This window comes from Schistocerca piceifrons, chromosome 1 (assembly GCF_021461385.2).
Source record: "Schistocerca piceifrons isolate TAMUIC-IGC-003096 chromosome 1, iqSchPice1.1, whole genome shotgun sequence".
Classification (NCBI taxonomy): Eukaryota; Metazoa; Arthropoda; class Insecta; order Orthoptera; family Acrididae; genus Schistocerca; species Schistocerca piceifrons.
In genome coordinates, this window is record NC_060138.1 from 53,788,284 (window position 1) to 53,806,066 (window position 17,783).

Here is a 17,783-nt window from a genome sequence, read left to right on the forward strand (position 1 = left end):
AGTAGACAATTCGAGAATTAAAGATGTCCTTTCAAAGTATGGGGTTGTCAGGCAAATAGTCAACGAAAGGTGGGCTTCGCATTTCAAGCTGCAGTGCTTTAACGGCATTCGCTCCGTGGAGATGGAAGTGAAGGCAAACATTCCCTCCCACATCTTTGTTGACGGGCACAAGGCGCATGTTATTTACTCAGGGCAAACCCCTACATGTCATGTATGTAACGAGTCTGGTCACCTCCGTCAGGACTGCCCTCGCCGTGTATTTGTGCTAACAAATAACCTTACGCAACGCCGGAAATTGACACTCAACGATTTGTTGCCAGCCAGTAATACAACAGAGCCAGCGGCGGTCGTGGATCCTGTTACTACCTCTGAAAATGTTGCACTTAATGTTAATGACTTTCCGTCTTTAAAACCTGCATTAACTGCTGAAATTACGTCCCGTGACAGCGAGATTCCCACAAAAAAGCGTCCTCTAGAGGACACTGAAAGAAATGTTGATGAGGACTCTTCCTGTGAAACACCCGTTGCCAGGAGGCCGAAGCCCAGTCCTGAAGATCTGTTGGAAGTGGAAAAAGGAGATGGAATGAAGGTCGATGTGGCTTCCACTTCCGCACAAGGACTTACACCGCCACGAACAGATAGTGACGCAGCGGGTAGTGATTTTTCACGGAAATGTGACCCTGAGCCTGAGGTCACGGCTGAAAAAACCGCATCAAGTGCACAACCCATACAGTGCGAACCATACGAGGAAGTACCAGGTAAAGAACCTGCTGACTCCGAAGCGCAACGCCGCGCCGAAGGAGGAAATACACAAGCATCACCGCCTCGCCAGCAAAACAACACAACAGACACCACGCCGGAACCAAACATTGACGACTCGCAAGCCACGGCCGTTGCCCCATTTAGCCACCGCCGGCGGCTGCGACAGACACCCGGCCTTGCTGTCGCGCGTCATCAAGCGAAAGTCACACCAGAGAAGAAAGACATGAAGAAAAAGAATATCAAATATGAAGTCATCAGGTCCAACACTGACGAGGAGAAAGAGAATGGCCACAGTGACTTATAGCAATGCATTGTCAGGATTTCAGGATACTTTTCTTCTCAAGCTATTTGTTTAAAAGCAGTGCAAATTTTCTAGGCAGTTAGTACATGTAATGGGCACACAGCTTGTAAAGATCGTGCCTTGTAGGGAAGCACGTTTGCTGCTATAATCATACCGAACCTCATCCCAAATAGCTTCTTCCGGTATGTCTGTGCTGCAAGCTTATAGCATTACTACTATTAACATTAATAAAATACAGTCACCCTTGAAATTGGCAGCACTAAAGGAATTCTTGTACCAGTCCGGAACAGATATCGCGTTGCTACAAGAAGTTGCGATAACGGAATTTCGGATCCCAGGCTTTTTTGAAATTGTTAATGTTTCTACGGAAGCCAATATCGGTACAGCCATTCTTATAAGGGAAGGCATTCCGGTGACTGAAATCGAACGACTAGAATCAGGAAGAGCCATAGGCATAAAACTTTTCGATCTGACAGTGATTAACCTTTACGCCCCATCAGGAACTTCCCACAAATTGGATCGTGCGAAGTTTTTTCAAGATGAACTGATTTATTTACTGAGGAAAAATCCGTGTTCTCTTATACTAGGTGGAGATTTTAACTGTGTTTTAAACCAGAAAGATCAACAACCCAACTTCAACTACTCGCCACAGTTAAAAAAAATTAGTAAGTGATCTACACCTTAAGGATGTGTGGGAACTTCAGCACCCGACGTCAGTCGAGTTCACGTATATAACCAGCCACTCCCGCAGCAGACTAGATAGAATTTACGTGTCACCAAATTTGCAAAATTATTTATTAAACGTTGAGACTATTCCAGTGTATTTTAGCGATCACAGTACACTTTTAACTTGCTTTAATCTAAGTGTACAACCAACCCGTCGATTCAGAGGCCAATGGAACTTAAATATCTCTGTTTTAACTGACGAAGAACTGGAACAGGAAATAAGGTTTGCGTGGACTATGTGCCTCCGCACAGTAGACAAGCACCCAACAGACATAGACTGGTGGACAAGGAGGGCTAAACCAAGGCTGCGGAAAGTTGTCATGCAGTATAGTGCAGCCAGACACAGGGAGTTGAGGAATACAATGGAGTTTTATTATAAAGTTTTAAGAGACTTGTATCAACAGGCCCATGATGACGTAATTCGTCTAAATGATATCAAAAAAATAAAAGCCAAGTTATTAAGCATTAAACGGCAACAGATGGAAGGACTCAAAATTAAATCGAAAGCCACATCAGTCGTAGCAGATGAAACAGCTTCTCTGTATCACTTGGTGCGGCATGCTAAAAACAGACGTCAAACTATAATTGATGAAGTCCAGACGCATACTGGTACGAGGCTCACATGCCAGAAACAAATACTGGACGAAGTCCACAGGTACTATGAAACCTTATATGCCCCTACCACAGTGGAAGATGCAGCTCTCGAGGACTTTCTCACTATTTTAGGTCCACAATTGTCGGGAACAGACAACGCTTACATCCTGTCACCTATTACTAAAGATGAAGCGCATGAGGCAGTGCGTAACTCACCTCTCAACAAATCTCCGGGACTTGATGGCCTCCCTGTGGAGTTTTATGCCCGCTACTGGTCTATAATTGGGGACAAGATCACTTCCATGGCAAATGAGGTCCTGAACGGAAAACCGGTCCCTGCAGAGTTTAAGGAAAGTAAAATAGTACTGATTCCTAAGAGTAAAGGCAAAACCAACTTAAACAATTTTCGGCCTCTTTCGCTACTAAATTCTGATTACAAAATAATTTCGCGTATTATCAACAAAAGACTCTCTGCCTTTTCCAACAAAATATTGAGTCATCACCAATCTTGCTCTCCGACCAGAACGATATTCGAAAGTCTATCTGCATACAGAGACGTCATTGCAATTACCTCAGTGACAAGTATAAAATGTGCTTTAATCTTCATAGATTTCAACAAAGCTTTTGACCGCGTTAGTCATAGATACCTCTTTGCGACGCTGTCAAGAATGGCTTTCCACCCCCAGATTGTGAACATGCTAAGGAATATTGCAACAGGTGTAAATGCGAAAATAGCAATCAATGGCCAAACATCTAAACCCATACAGATAAGGCGAGGGGTTCCACAGGGCAGTCCCTTATCAATGTTTTTATTTTCAGTATCTTTAGAGCCCTTCCTCCGCACTGTCCACGAAAGATTAACAGGCATAACATTGAGTGGTGAGAAAACTGTCATACGAGCTTATGCTGATGACGTGGGCGTTGTAATAAGGAATAAGGAGGAGACAGTTACACTGGAAAGAGAAATCCAAAGATATTGTCTAGCGTCAGGAGCGACAGTAAATGAAAACAAAAGTCAAATATTGAATCTACGGGGCCTAGATCACCTTCGACTGGCATGGGCAAAACAAGACAACAAACATAAAACTTTGGGAATCACCTTAATGGCATGTCCGATGCGGATGGCTGCTTTTAACTGGACGGAAACTAGGAGGAAAGTTCATGGTGCTATAATGGAGAACATCCATCGAACTATGGACCTGGTGCAAAAAGTCAGATTCATCAACTCCTGCGTTTTGTCTAAAGCGTATTTCACTGCGCAGGTATTTCCAATCCCTAAACTAGTAGCGAAAGGGATCATGTCCACTGTTACCAATTATTTATGGAGAGGAGACATATTCAGGGTTGGTGCGACTACGGTTATACTGGATGTCAGAAACGGGGGCCTCGGTTTGGTGCATATTGGCAATAAAGCGTCTGCTCTGTTCCTCAAACGGACTTTCCATATACTCAGAGAACTTCCACAATGTATAACCGCAAAGCTCTTTGAGGCTGTGACACCCCATAGCCTGCAAGCACCGATTGATGTGCGAAGGATTAATGCCCGTCTGCAGTATGTGAGGAACTTTTTCCTCGAAGCAAGTTATCTTAGCGACGAAATCAGAAGCAACACACGTATCACAGCGCGCGACATCATACTTGAAAGGAAGTTAAATGAGGGTAGAAACAAAATTGAAACGAAATTCCCAAATTGTGACTGGAAAGCTGTATGGCGGAACATCAACTATGCCGGGCTATCTACAGACGCTATTTCCGCATGGTACAAAACAGTTAATAATGTCATCAGCACCAACGAGAGACTATATGGGATCGGTTTAAACCAGACACATCTTTGTGGAAAATGCAATCTGGTGGATACACTCAGCCACAGATTCACCTGTGGTGGCAATGTGCATAACTGGAATTGGATCAGGCAACAAATCGCCTTTCTCACCAGATCCTCTACGCAATATATAACGCCGTCGCTCCTCCTGAGACCGGACATGACATACTTTCCGAAATTAAAAACCAACGCCATTAGCTGGTTACTGGGAAAATATGTTAGTTATGTCATCCACACACTTGGGTCGGACAACGAGATAGAATTCCGCGTTTACATGAAGTGTGAATATGCAAAAATCAGCACGTATCGCAACCACAAGAAGCACTATGGCAACATGCTGAAGATTATTTTTGAAAGAATGGGTGTTGGTTAAATATGTGAAACCACTACAACCTTGAACGAGAACGAACAGAAGAAAAATAAAAGTCACTTGGTTCCTTATTATTATTTACTTTAACCTTGCTTCCGGAACTTTTTTTTTTTTTTTTTTTTTTTAATGTGTTTAATTGGATTGTATTTAAACTGGTTCATAGTCAAGAAAACTGGTATTAAATATGCTATTATTTTTTATTCAATGGACAGTTTACAAATTAACAGTGAATTCAACTTTGTAGACAAACCCACTGATTGGGTGACAATAATTTGCACCTAGAATAATCTCAGTTATCTTGAGCAAAGTTTATACTGTAACCACTTTTAAAGTTTGTTTTACCATTATTACTGTATTAGACATATTTAGCATATAAATAGTTTAAAACTGGTTCTTTTTTTTTAATGTTGCAAATGGTTTAATCATTAATTGTACTGTTGAATACTTGAAATGTATGTTTTAGTAAAATACAATAAAAAAAAAAAAAAAAAAAAAAAAAAAAAAAAAAAAAAAAAAAAGTAGTTCTAAGTTCTAGGGGACTGATGACCATAGATGTTAAGTCCCATAGTGCTCAGAGCCATTTGAACCATTTTTTGAACATCCATCAATCAACGCCTAGCCGAATAATGGACGCGCTACTGACCTGCTTAACTTGTGAACCTCTTCCTCTTGACTAAGTAATCCCATTTTTCTGGAATTTTAATTATTTTGTTAGTCTGTACATTTTTATCGCATTTACCGATTTCCGTTCCATTCGGATGATTCCATCGTTAAGCCCTTTTTTACTTTTGGAGTGTATTTAAATCTATATTTTAACTAAACACGTTTTGATGTTGCTGAACAACTCTCATACAATGGTTTTAAAGTAAAACACCGCCCATTCGACTGTTTTATTGCTTATTTAAGTACAACCCTGGTTTCGGCCTTTTATGCCATTTTTATTTGATGTTACAGGCATAAAATCAAATACTTGAAAATGGCGTAAAACGCCGAAACCTGTATTGTACTTGAATAAACAATAAAACAGTGAAATAGGCGATGTGTTCCTTTAACTATTCCAACCTGAAAATAATCCTTCTTTAACTTTTTATAGCAATAAAATCAACGGATGTATTACCTATTTATACATTACATTTGTTACAATTGAAGTCCCGAGTACAATCTACCATTCTACAACCTGGCCTATTCTAAAACAAATAAAACATTGCCACGGCCACTTTAATCTCGTCCATTTTAAAATTATAGCAAATTTCAACATCTTGAGGCGTTGCCTTTTTCTTTACTGATGTCCCCGATGACTTAATACAGCACCCTCTGGTAAATGGTTCCAGAATCCCACTCAAGCGACATAAAACGCTATTCTCCGGTGCTCTGTGGTTTCTTAGATAAAACGATAGGCTCACAAATTCGTCTCTGAGATCTCATATTATAGAATTCTCGAATTTATCTCACCCCTTAGTTGTTCGTAGCTTATATCAGGTACGGTTCTGTATCACAACAACGATAGTTTTATAGCCTAATGATGAACTTTAGTGCTCGCAGTTTCGAACTCTAACCCTTTGGTGTCATTTGTCACCGACAAAAGAATAACATACTCAATACTTGCCGCAACAGTTAAGAATTTGTAGGGGGCTTTCGTGCCATTCCGGACGGCGAGCTGTGCCACTACAATCGAGTGTTCTACTCCTGGCTGTTGCTCGTCTGTTTCTCGCCTCGAGTCACTTCCTCTTTCTAACACATCTACCGCACGTTTTGTTTTCATGTTTACATATAAAAAAAGAGATAACTATATAACTATATGGTAAAAATGGTAATCATTTACTATGAGTTTGTAACGTGGTTATACGATTATCTCAATCGTGATAATAATGAGACCCCTAAGCTATGCGGTCCGTCACCAGGGGCGTCAAAAACTTGATATCCAGCATTCCGTATAATTCTTAATCGAATCCAAAATTTTTAGATGTAGTCATTATTTAATTATTATAAGGTGAAATTTTACCTTAAATGTTTAACACAATATGGCAAACATTAAAACTGGAAACTGTGTATAGGCCTGTTTCTTCAGGCAGCGTAACTCGAGGCGCGCATATTTCCTGGGCTTTAATCATCCAGTGGTTGAGAATGAGAGCACTCAGCAACATTCAACAAACTTCATACAAAATATTAACCCTTATTTAAACTTTTAATCGCTGGCACCTCACGCGAAATAATGAATCGAAGAACTGTTCATCGCTTATTAGTTTCCCTATTTATACAGTAAAACTTCAGTATCACATATGACGTGTTAATGTGTAACCTCTTTCCAGCAATTTCAGTTTGGTACAGGTAGTTGAAAAATACGAGTATATATAAAGCTTTCACATTCTAGTCACGGCAATTATTCCGTTGTAAATAACTGTTCTTTCTTCTTAACAAGTTCTATCTATACGTCAGAGGAACTGTTGTACCGAATTATTTAGTTGAACACGAACGTCTAAGTGGCTGGCGTGTATGGATCTACGTCAGCGTCTACACGTATACTCCGCATTTTACTGTGAAAATCATCCCAGGCGGTGAATCAGAACTATATTACAGATTTTTGTCAATCATTCCTGTTATCCCTTAGCAAGGGCTTCGTCAAGCGGTTACTCTCTGGAACATTTTCTTCAGGCTAGTGTCAACAGAGCAAAAACGTGTCACAAAATTCGTAACGCGAAGCTGTATTTCGTTCATTCCTCTTTTTCCATTCTCTTAGTATGTACGTTTCTTTGGAGTTTTGTACTAGATGATGGTTGGTAACCGAAACCTTTAGTACGGTAAAAGAACTAAATACAGCTTTGTATTACGAATTTTGATACTATCGCAGCAGTGCGCCTCGGAATTCGTTCGTTGCCTGGTGTCATCTGCAGTTGTCTGGCTCTTCTGCACCTAAAAGTAGCGCAGTGACTTTGCACTACCTGGTATGTTAGACGTAACGCCGTTTCACTATCGGAATTGCTACTAAACTAAGCATTGCACTTCACTGTAGCCCGATGAGTTAACTATAATGTACCACACTCTTTTATCGCTCTTGCCATTGAATTGCGGGTACAAAATCATTTTCGTTTTAGGCTTATGAAGTTCAAAATGGTGGACTAGTAAGATTCCGCTGCTGTATGTGAACCAGAGATTCGACAATCCAGCAGCGCAGCAACTTCCATTAACCCCTGACAAACGAACGACGTATTTTCAATTGAATTGACTGCTATTCGAAAAGTAGTCGTAGGCTGCAGAACTTTCATTATTAACTTAAAAACTACGTGTTTCGCCCGGATAGGGCATCATCAGGTTATGTTAAAATATCACAAATTTTCTGCCAAAAATCGTCCGTCAAGAAGGCATGATGCCGCTTAAAAGGTATTAATAAACAACTTCATGCAGGCGACGGCAGACACAGCAGCGCAGAGCAGAACGTGACTTCGCACGAAAACTGAACAGCCGTAAACTACAACGGCCGCAGGGGTCCGTCCGTATTCACAGTGTGCATGCATATTCATATGTGCGCTCGAGATGCTGTCCTGTTCTGCGCTCCTATGCCTGTCATCGCCTCCATGAGTGTGCTTCTCATGCCGTATCATGACTTCTTCACGTATGAATTTTGGCAGAAAATTTCTGAATCTTTGTAACATAACCTGATGGTGCCCTATACGGGCGAAACGTGTCGTTCTTAAGTTAATAAAGAACATTCTGCAACCTACAACCCTTTTTTAGCTAGCAGCCATAGAAGGCTGCTGTTCCACCATGCCACGATGAAATTGAATAATTTTTATTGACACTGACATTGATTTTTAAAGTTTGTGCCCACTATAATCACTTTCTGGATAACGCTTTCCTTCCTCTTTCAGAATACTGCTGCACGGTGTGGGATCCTTAACAGATAGGACTGACGAAGTACGTTGAGAAAATTCAAAGAAGGGCAGCACGTTTTGTGTTATCGCGAAGTAGGAGAGAGGGTGTCACTGAAACGGTACAGCATTTGGGATGGACATCATTAAAACAAAGGCGTTGTTCTTTGTGGCGGAATCTCCTCACGAAATTTCAATCACCAACTTTGTCCTCCGAATGCGAAAATATTTTGTTGATGCCGGCCTACATAGGGAGAAACGATTGCCATAAATAATACGGCGTTGGAATAATAGAGAATTATTGTGAAGGTGGTTCCATGAACCTTCTGCCAGGCACTTGAATGTGATTTGCAGAGTATCCATGTACATCTGGAATTAGCTTTCAGCTGATAAACAACTCAAAAATCATTTCTTTTGAGAAAATGTGCCACAATTTGTTGTAAATTCAATTAGTTGTAACATTTCATATCTGCTTCAGTTTTGCTTCGTATTTAAATCAGATTTTACAATTTTCCGAAGCACAAGTCCAGAAGACAATTTTCAGATTAAGTTAATGTAAGTATATTTATAACAAAACAACAAACTGACACAATTACATCTTGAAATAGCAACTTCAGGTTGGTTTATTTTTCACCACTGGCCTGCAACATATACTACGTATTAAGAATTTCATCTACATCTACTTCTACATAGCTACTCCGCATGCCACAGTGCAGCACGTGGTCTGGTCATTTCCTCTCCTGTTCGACTCGAAAAGAGAGTGATGCAAAAACGACTATCTATACGCCTCCGAATGAAACCTAATTATCTTATCTTTGTGGTCCATACAAGCAATGTAAGTTGGCGGCAGTAGAATCTTTCATTAATCAGCTTCAATTGCCTGTTCTCTAAATTTTCTTAATAGTGTCCCTCGAAAAGAACATCGCCTTCCCTCCAGGAATTCCCCTTTGTGTTCCCGAAGCATCTAAGTAACACGTGTTGTTCAGACTTACCGGAAACAAATCTAATAGCCGGCCTCAGAATTGTTTCGATTTCTTCCTATAACTCGACCTGGTACGGATCCAAAACACTCGAGCAGTACCTACTCATCAGTAGGTTGCATAGCTTTACTTCCGCCAGTCTCCTACCTTCCAAACTTTACAGCACCTCTCGCAGGAGGTACAGACAAAGTACTGGCGGAAGTAAAGCTGTGAGGACGGGGCGTGAGTCGTGCTCGGGTAGCTCAGTTCGTAGAGCACTTGCCCGCGAAAGGCAAAGGTCCTGAGTTCGAGTCTCGGTCGGGCACACAGTTTTAATCTTCCAGGAAGTTTCATATGAGCACACTCTCCGCTGTAGAGTGAAAATCTCATTCTGCACACTTTCCTAAAATTCTCTCAATAAACCGAAATCGATCATTCACTTTCCCTACCGCAGCTATCACATTACCCTTCCATTTCACATCACTTTCCAACGTCACACCCTGATATTTAAACGACGTGATTGAGTCAAGCAGGACACTACTAATGCCATATCCAAACGTTATGCGTTCGATTTTCCTACTCGTCTGATTGACAGTTGATTTACGTATACAGAGAACAGTAGCGGTCCTGCCGCATTTCCCTGGGGCGCTCCTTACGATACCCTTGTCTATGATAAACACTCGCTGTCGAGGATCACATACTGGGTTCTAACCTGAAGAGCCAGAGAAACTCGTACACCTGCCCAATATCGTGTGGAGCCCCGCGAGCAAGCAGAGGTACCGCAACACAACGTGGCACGGACTCGACTAATGTCAGAAGTAGTGCTGAAGGGAACTGACACTATGAATCATGCAGGGAAGTCCACAAACCCATAAAAGTACGAGGGAATGGAGATCTCATCTGAACAGCACGTTGCAAGGCGTCCCAGATATTCCCAATAATATTTATGTCTGGTAAGTTTTGTGGCCAACTCAGAAGAGTGTGCCCGGAGCCACTCTGTAGCAATTCTCGACGTTTTGGGTGTCGCACTGCGCTGCCGGAATTGCCAAAATCCATCGGTATGCACATTGGACTTGTATGGATGCGGGTAATAAGACAGAATGCTTGCTTACGTGTCACTTGTCCGAGTGGTATCTAGACGTATCATGTGTACCATATTACTCCAACTGCACACGCCCCATTACCGAGCCTCCACCAGCTTGATGAGTCCCCTGCTGATATATAGTGTCCATGGATTCACGAGGTTGTCTCCATACTCGTACACGTCCAACCGCTAAATACAATTTGAAACGAAACTCGTGGAACCACTCAACTTGTTTCCAGTCATCAGCAGACCAATGACGGTGTTGACGGACGCAGGCGTGAGGTGGAGCTTTCTGTAGTGCAGTCAGTAATGGTGCACGAGTGAACCTTCATCTCCGAAAGCGCATATCGATGATGTCTCGTTGAATGGTTCGGACCCTGACACTTGTTGATGCCCAGAATTGAAACCTACACCAATCTGCCGAATGTTGCACTACTGTCACGTTGAACGATTCTCTTCAGTCGTTGTTGGTCCCGTTCTTAAAGGATCTTTTTCCGGCCGCAGCGATGTCGGAGATTTGATGTTTTACCGTATTAATGACATTCACTGTACGCCCTTGAAATCATCGTACGGGAAAATCCCCTCTTCAACCCTACCTCGGAAATGCTATATCCCATCGCTCGTGCGCCGGCTATAGCACTACGTTGAAACTAACTTCAATCTTGATAGTCTACCATTTTAGCAGCAGTAACCGATCTAACAACTGCGTTAGGCACTTGTTGTGTTATAGGCGTTGCCGACGCCAGCGCCGTATTCTGCCTGTTTACATATCTCTGTATTTCAATGCAGACGACCGTACCAGTTTATTTGGTCAGTAACTTGAAAGTCTTCGAGCCACTCCCGTGTCACAGAACCTTCTACACGTGCTCGTGTATTCGTTAACAGCCTGTAGTGGGGTACCCTGTCAAATACTTTCCGGAAGTCTAGAAGTATGGAATCCTTTTCATTCAGAGTTCGCACTATATCATGTTAGAAAAATCGAAGCTGACTTTTAGATGAGCGATGCTTTCTAAAACCATGCTCATTCGTGGACATTAGCTTCTCGGTCTCAAGATAATTTATTGTATTCGAACTGAGAATACCTTCAAGGATTTTGCAACCAACCGAATTTAAAGATGTTGTTGTTGTTGTGGTCTTCAGTCCTGAGACTGGTTTGATGCAGCTCTCCATGCTACTCTATCCTGTGCAAGCTTCTTCATCTCCCAGTACCTACTGCAACCTACATCCTTCTGAATCTGCTTAGTGTATTGATCTCTTGGTCTCCCTCTACGATTTTTACCGTCCACGCTGCCCTCCAATGCTAAATTTGTGATCCCTTGATGCCTCAAAACATGTCCTACCAACCGATCCCTTCTTCTAGTCAAGTTCTGCCACAAACTTCTCTCCAATCCTATTCAATACCTCATCATCAGTTACGTGATCTACCCACCTTATCTTCAGCATTCTTCTGTAGTACCACATTTCAAAAGCTTATATTCTCTTCTTGTCCAAACTGGTTATCGTCCATGTTTCACTTCCATACATGGCTACACTTCATACAAACACTTTCAGAAACGACTTCCTGACACTTAAATCTATACCCGATGTTAACAAATTTCTCTTCTTCAGAAACGCTTTCCTTGCCATTGCCAGTCTACATTTTATATCCTCTCTACTTCGACCATCAGCAGTTATTTTATTCCCTAAATAGCAAAACTCCTTTACTACTTTAAGTGTCTCATTTCCTAATCTAATCCCCTCAGCATCACGCGATTTAATTTGACTACATTCCATTATCCTCGTTTTGCTTTTGTTGATGTTCATCTTATATCCTCCTTTCAAGACACTGTCCATTCCGTTCAACTGCTCTTCCAAGTCCTTTGCTGTCTCTGACAGAATTACAATGTCATCGGCGAACCTCAAACTTTTTACTTCTTCTCCATGAATTTTAATACCTACTCCGAATTTTTATTTTGTTTCCTTTACTGCTTGCTCAATATACAGATTGAATAACATCGGGGAGAGGCTACAACCCTGTCTCACCCCTTTCCAAACCACTGCTTCCCTTTCATGCCCCTCGACTCTTACAACTGCCATCTGGTTTCTGTACAAATTGTAAATAGCCTTTCGCTCCCTGTATTTTACCCCTGCCACCTTCAGAATTTGAAAGGGAGTATTCCAGTTAACGTTGTCAAAAGCTTTCTCTAAGTCTACAAATGCTAGAAACGTAGGTTTGCCTTTTCTTAATCTTTCTTCTATGTTAAGTCGTAAGGTTAGTATTGCCTCACGTGTTCCAACATTTCTACGGAATCCAAACTGATCTTCCACGAGGTCCACTTCTACCAGTTTTTCCATTCGTCTGCAAAGAATTCGCGTTAGTATTTTGCAACTGTGACTTATTAAACTGATAGTTCGGTAATTTTCACATCAGTCAACACCTGCTTTCTTTGGGATTGGAATTATTTAAATTTTTCTTGAAGTCTGTGGGTATTTCGCCTGTCTGATACATCTTGCTCGCCAGATGGTAGAGTTTTGTCATGACTGGCTCTCCCAAGGCCATCAATAGTTCTAATGGAATGTTGTCTACTCCCAGGGCCTTGTTTCGACTCAGGTCTTTCAGTGCTCTGTAAAAATCTTCACGCAGTATCTTATCTCCCATTTCATCTTCATCTACATCCTCTTCCATTTCCATAATATTGTCCTCAAGTACATCGCCCTTGTATAAACCCTCTATATACTCCTTCCACCTTTCTGCCTGTCCTTCATTGCTTCGAACTGGGTTGCCATCTGAGCTCTTGATATTCATACAAGTGGTTCTCTTCTCTCCAAAGGTCTCTTTAATTTTCCTGTAGGCAGTATCTATCTTACCCCTAGTGAGACAAGCCTCTACATCCTTACATTTGTCCTCTAGCCATCCCTGCTTAGCCATTTTGCACTTCCTATCGAGCTCATTTTTGAGACGTTTGTATTCCTTTTTGCCTGCCTCATTTACTGCATTTTTATATTTTCTCCTTTCATCAATTAAATTCAATATTTCTTCTGTTACCCAAGGATTTCTCTTTGTTAAACCTAATGAGGCTTCGATCCGGACCTGGAGACTTAATTGCTTTCAAATCTTTCAGTTGTTTCTCTACGCCAGAGTTGCTTATTACTATGTCGTCCATACGGGTATTTAGGGATATCGGTCTTTTAATTTTATTGCTCTGTTCTTTTACTCTTCTTATACCCTGGAGTCACCTGTTTTTTTTTTCCAGTCGCTTGGGACGTTGCAGTGAGCGGGAGATTCACGATTAACGCATGTGAGGTAAGGCGCCAATGGCGTAGTGCACTCTTTGTTAAACCTAATGGGGCTTCGATCCGGACCTGGTGACTTAATTGCTTTCAAATCTTTCAGTTGTTTCTCTACGCCAGAGTTGCTTATTACTATGTCGTCCATACGGGAATCTGTCCGACAGTCAAATGACGGTATGTTTGTACGATTTTACTTAGCGATTTTACACAGGACCAGAATTTTCTCGGTTGCATTGCCAAATCCTTTGCTAGGGCATGCCTGTGGTTGCTGTATGCTTCGTGCATAGATCTTTTCATTAGACGCACGACTCTCTACTAACCTTTGCTTGTCGTCTTTTGTGCGTTCTCTTTTGAACCGAGAGTGCAACAGCCTCTGCCTCCTCTGGTCTCGGAAACTGACAACGGCCGGGGTAACGGTGTGCTGACTACACGCCCCAAGGTATGCGCATTGATCTGAGGATGGCTCGGTGGTCGGTCAATCCCGTTAGGCTCTTTGGAGGCCTATTCGGACGAGTTTAATTAAACAGCGGTGGGTATTTTCCTTCCTTAATCCACTTACAAGCATAACTTATAAAATTCAAGTGAAAGCAAACGTTGCTAAATATGAACGTAACTGATCTAAGTCTCAAGAATAACTGACCAATTATTTTTACAGTGTATTACGTATTCATTGTTTATATTAATTACCAGCGGGGTCTTAAGTGGGTGAAGGCATCCTCCTGCGGCATATGACTGTCAGCTCGGCCGTAAGATGGTCCGGTATAACCCTGTCAGCCAGAAGACCACTCCACAGCCAGCAAAGCTGCCCCTGATACAAACGTAAAAAATACACGTTTTGCAACATATACGCAATACACTCGATCTGCAATAGAATCATTAGTCCTTTAGTGAATGGCCAGAATGTAAGCAAGCACGATGTATTTTGAGAGCGACGAAATTCGTAGTGAACCAGCATCCAAACTGAAAGTTAGATAATCCTTCTTTGTAAACACCCCAAATACTAGAATAATCCATAGATATTATAAAAGTGTTTGTTCCACATCTTCTCTTAAACCAATGAAGCGTTTTCAACCTCACTTAGTACTCGTACGATCTAAGGCGCTGCAGTTATGGACTGTGCGACTGGTCCCGGCGGAGGTTCGAGTCCTCCCTCGGGCATGAGTGTGTGTGTTTGTTCTTAGGATAATTTAGGTTAAGTAGTGTGTAAGCTTATGGACTGATGATATTAGGAGTTAAGTCCGATAAGATTTCACACACATTTGAACATTCAGTACTCGTATCTCTTACTGTCACCCAACAACAGCCGTGGGGGTAAGAACCACGTACCTATCATAGTTATGTAGATATGATGTCATGGACAACGAGATCCTTGAAAACTTCCGCATTATGCACGACGTTTAAATGTATTACTTCTTTGCTACTAACAATATTTGCAAAAATTTCGCAAGCATCATCAGCATAGGCCGCTAAGTACTAAACATAGTTCAGGAGATGTGTGAAAAGCTGAGGCAGTATGCATGGAGTTTAGATTTATTTCTTCTCTGCTACTGAATCAATTCGCTACATATTTCTCTCCCAGTATGCACATACGCCGCCGAACGTACCAAAAGAAATGTAGCATCGTAAGACACAAAGTACTTGAGATATGACGGCTTAAATACTGAGCTATGCGAAAAAAAAGCCGCATCATGCATGAAGTTTCAATACACTTATTTTTTACTACTAACAAGACGCTCCTATAGTCGAGTCAACTTAGGGAAATCCGTGGCACCTGACAACGGTTTTGACACTTCAATTGCGAAGCGAAAACTGCTTTAGGCGAATATAGTAGGCGTCTACAGGCCTATGAAGAGGCGTTTCCATAGAGAAGTTTGCAAAACCACTTTGTAGACATGCGAAACAGCAGCACCCAGCATGCAGAAACTGTCCGGGATCATGTTTTTTAATTTGGATACTGTTCCTATAAATTGACACATTTTGCGTGTTTCATTGTACGACTGATTGCCAGCCGGTGTGGCCGAGCGGTTCTAGGCGCTTCAGTCCGGAACCGCTCTGCTGCTACTGTCGTAGGTTCGAATCCCGCCTCAGGCATGGATGTGTGTGACGTCCTTAGGTTAGTTAGGTTTAAGTTGTTCTAAGTTCTAGGGGACTGATGACGTCAGATATTAAGTCGCATAGTGCTCAGAGCCATTTGAACCCTTCTGTACGCCTGATTGATAATTTCCAAGATGTTTTCACAAATATACGGAAATGGAATTTTTACGTTCTGTAGCACAAATGCACTTCCTCTGTTTTTAGTTTCTCACTGAAAACTGACAAAATGAATACTTGGGCAACGCAGGGTTTGTCAGCTAGTTGCCTGTATACAGTCGCACTACCGTATAGTGTGCAGTTTTCTTTTCAGATGCTTTGCACTTTCCTGAAACCCTTGTAACAAATCTAAGTCTTCCGTTCGCCTCCCCTAATACTGACTTTACGTGTTCACCCCATTTTATATTCTTCGTATTACATAAAAGTCTTAGATCCGACTTACTCTAGGTGTTCACCACTACAGGTTTTTTCTCTACCACTATGGGTCTTTTCCCTTAAAGATATTATCATGCACTTATTCACATACAAGGTGGACGTTTTGTCCAAGTCTCAGTGCATTGACCTGCTCTCGTGCTTCTCAGTCGCCATCATCCTCGTCGGCAACAATTCGATTGCCGATCCAATTCAATCTATCGCTTATGTCTAAAGAAAAAATTACAAGTCTAATAGCGGTTGCCGAGCTTTCGTTGTTGCAGAGTACTCAGCGGCCGGCAGGGTTGCCGAACGGTTCTAGGCGCTACAGTCTGGAACCGCGCGACCGCTACGGTCGCAGGTTCGAATCCTGCCTAGGGCTTGGATGCGTGTGATGCCTTTAGGTTAGTTAGGTTTAAGTAGTTGTAAGTTCTATGGGACTGATGACCTTAGAAGTTAAGTCCCTTAGTGCTCAGAGCCATTTCAACCATTAGTATTCAGCGCCCAGTATAACGGAGTGGATTTTTTGTAAAAGGCAAATGTTGATCAGCCGATCATGTACTTGTAAAGGTAGTCCGTGTGATCAGATCTCGGTGAGTGGTTCACCTGTGGCCGTATTTAGTGAGATGTCGTTTCTGAATGAAGTAAGATGTGTATTATAGTATGGTTTTCCTGCAGTCTGTGCTGTCTGTTCGAGGAATTTTGCGCTCTGTACTAAACTCATAAATTCCACACCATAAAGTCTATCTTGAAAGAGATATACTGCATAAGACGTAACGAGCTCGATTTCGAAGATAGCTTTCATCACGATCCACTATTGGAACCATTTACGTTAATGTAGAATGGCTTCATACTTCAAGCTTAAAGCAACTTCGGTGACACTGCCGTGAATAAGTCGATAAATGGTGACGATAGATTTATATTATTAGCGAAAAAATTACTGACCCACACTGCAATGCAGTCTAAATGAAGTAATGCGAAACACAAGGCGTCGTTGATAGCTGTTCATATAGTGAGGGTTTTGCTGCATCACAGAATTAGCTGTAGGTCTCCTCCTCATCCCCTTTAACAAATTAATCGATGGCGCAGCGTCAGCCTATGTATTGGTTGTTAGGACGTTACCATGCTTCATTTTTTCCTGTCTACCCTTCGAAATCCGTCGACGCAGTTTGCACGTGTTATTTTGATTAATTACCATTTTCACACTGATAAATAATTAGTTACGGTCTGTAGCTGGCAGCAGACGGTCCAGCAACGATAAACAAATGCTAATTTTGCTTCAGAGGCAAGCACTGAAGTAGAAATGCCGCTTATTCAGCAAGTCGTCACACGTCTACACCGAAATTCTGCACCACTGTACACCTTTAGCAACCTTTAAAGTAATTGGACTACATGACAAAAGAAACTGAGCATCCACAAGGGGACAAAGAAACGAAACGAAACTTCGCGGGTGGATTGTGACTGTGACTACGATATCGACTCACATTTATAAATAACCTGGCAGTGTCAGTCCTCTTATCTATATGA

The 17,783-nt window shown here is 41.8% G+C and overlaps 1 protein-coding gene across 3 annotated transcripts in view; it reads left to right on the plus strand.

Annotated features, from left to right (window-relative positions):
• LOC124801555 (nectin-4-like) overlaps nucleotides 1-17,783 on the plus strand; it is a 468,485-nt gene that overhangs the window by 193,459 nt on the left and 257,243 nt on the right. The gene's annotated exons all lie outside the window — the stretch shown is intronic.